The sequence below is a fragment of the Macrobrachium nipponense genome, chromosome 1 (genome assembly GCF_015104395.2).
Source record: "Macrobrachium nipponense isolate FS-2020 chromosome 1, ASM1510439v2, whole genome shotgun sequence".
Lineage (NCBI taxonomy): Eukaryota > Metazoa > Arthropoda > Malacostraca > Decapoda > Palaemonidae > Macrobrachium > Macrobrachium nipponense.
The window spans coordinates 141764085-141766584 of record NC_087200.1 but is presented as its reverse complement, the minus strand read 5'-3'; the positions used below and the strand labels follow the sequence as shown (position 1 = coordinate 141766584).

Genomic DNA, 2500 nt, shown 5'->3' with positions numbered 1-2500 from the left:
ATGGCTGCCATTTTATTTGATTGTTATCTTTGCTTCCTGGAATGATAAAGAGACATTTTTTTTTATTGAATCCTATGTTTTGAAGGTCACAGAATTTTACTTTGGGCTAAAAAAATGCAGTAGTAAAATTAATTTGCATAAATCATTAATTCTTTTTAAATATTTGCTTCCTAGCAGACTGCTTGATTGAATGAGGTCACGTCTACATCCTAGATTTAAGTTTATGTCTTTGTTCAATTAGGAGGAAAGTAATAACCATAAAATAGCTTATGTACAGTGGCTTCATAATAGGATCTGATAGGGTTTAATGGTCGTCATATGATATATGAATGAGGTCATAATTTACAAATTATGCTGTTTAGTTTAATTAAGGTGTCCATCTGGGATTTACATGTCTAGGAGGCGTCAACTTTTCTTTCATATGCTATTTTCGTTTCGTTAAATATTTGTGATTTACTGCATCAACTTCTTTAATGATGTTTAGTGTTTAGTGGGTTACGTGCTATTTTATGATGACGGTTTTCAAAATGATGATGTTTGTGTGATTCAGGAGACAATGACCGCTTTATGTTTTATTCAACAAGAACAATCTAGTTTCATTTCCTATTCGAAATTATTCCTCTGTGTTATTTAATTAAGGTGAATGATGATGATGATAAAGATAACGATGGTCATGACGATGATGATGTTTGACCCTTAACATTAAACAATTAAAAATTATTCCTGTACCATTAACATTTGTTCACTTTCTCAGGAAAGAATGTTCAAATGTGTTGTCGGCCATCTTGGATTTACGTTTTTTTTTTTTTACTTAAGAAAAAAGTAGTATTAAAAAGTAACTAATTTGTAATGTCCTTATAATAGCATTTCATAAGGTTTTATGGCAGTCATAATGATAGCGTATGGGTGACGGAAACTCGAAAAATGATGCTTTTGAATTTATGGCGGCCATCTTGGATTTACCCGCATAGTGTTACCTTGAGAGATACAACTTGGCAAACAGCAAAAATGAATTCAGCACAAAACACACACACACACACACACACACTAGAAAAGTTTATTTGAATGCGTTGACTCCAATATGCCCGAGGTTGTCAAAATTTCTGAAAATCAGGCTAGTCTATAAGGTGATATCGGCCAACACATACCCGATGACTGCAATGAAGTGAGCGGCAAGTTTGGGTAATGTCTGTGGACCGCACATCAGCTGTAAATAGGTACCGGCGTCTACTACGGTCTGGATACATGTGAGCAGAGCTATAATATAGTAAAATGACCTCTAAAGGCTGTATCGTTGTGACACTTGCCCACTGAAGGCCTATAGTAGAGAGAGAGAGAGAGAGAGAGAGAGAGAGAGAGAGAGGAGAGAGAGTGAATGTATGTATGTTATGTAATTGTATGTGTCTATTATATGTATATTTGTATTATATAGATATATAATATATTATATACTATATATATATATATATATCTAATATATATATATAATATACATCGATTCCAGGAAAAGACCCAGAGGGTGAGAAAAACAGGAAAGGTTTCCAGAACATTTGAACATTAATTTATATCATATGACATACTGCAAAAGTTCGAATAGCATGAGATAAAAACGTTAATGGGACACTGGAAAAAGTCTGCTCTTTGGAAGAAATAAACACCAATTCCCTCGTTTCTCGTCATTAAAGAAGAAGGAAACGTTGGAAGACAAAACTATTCTTTCTTTAAACTCGCTTATAAAACTTTAGTTAAAATAATACGGTTTGCGGTGAAGTTCTGTTTCAGTTTAATCGCATTAAAACTCCCGTAATGTTTTATAAGACAACTCCAATCAAATCACTGAACAGTGCATGCAGTTCTTCTTCATATTCAGACATGCATAATTCCACTTTCCTGGCAAGTCCCATCGCCATAAAAGTTACATTTCCTGTGCCTGTCGCTATTACATCCTGCGTCGCCAGTGTAACCTACCATTTATAGACTACAAAAATCCACACAGCCAATAAACGTAGCAGAGGATATACACAGCTTAACTTCGATTTAGAAACATCAAATTTCAAGCACATGTGCCCCTATATCTCAATTACATTTCGACTGAAATACATTCTGTAAAGCAGAATTATTTTTGGCAGATGCTACGTGGCCAGAGTGACTTTCAGAAAATAAAAAATATTACTAAAACATTTAAATATTAGGTTACTTTATTCACGAAAAAATTAAAACTACACATTGAACACCGTATACCTACGGTAAAGCTATTATTATTTCGAAAAAAATACATATGATCGCAGTCTAACGCTAGAAAGTAATCTGATCCATGATGTAAAACTTGATGTCCATACATCACAATACACTCAAGTGAATAATTAAATTATGACAAAATAAATCGCACTTTAACTGGTAATAAGATTGTTAATAAGATTCCGCAGTTAACTTGGACATGACTGAAAATTGCAATTCAAACATTATTAAATACGAAGAATAACCACTTCAATTACTCTGT

General features: G+C 33.4%; 1 protein-coding gene across 10 annotated transcripts in view; it reads right to left on the bottom strand.

Annotated features, from left to right (window-relative positions):
* The window catches only part of LOC135219691 (NAD(+) hydrolase sarm1-like), a 703407-nt gene that overhangs the window by 123122 nt on the left and 577785 nt on the right, over positions 1-2500 (bottom strand). The gene's annotated exons all lie outside the window — the stretch shown is intronic.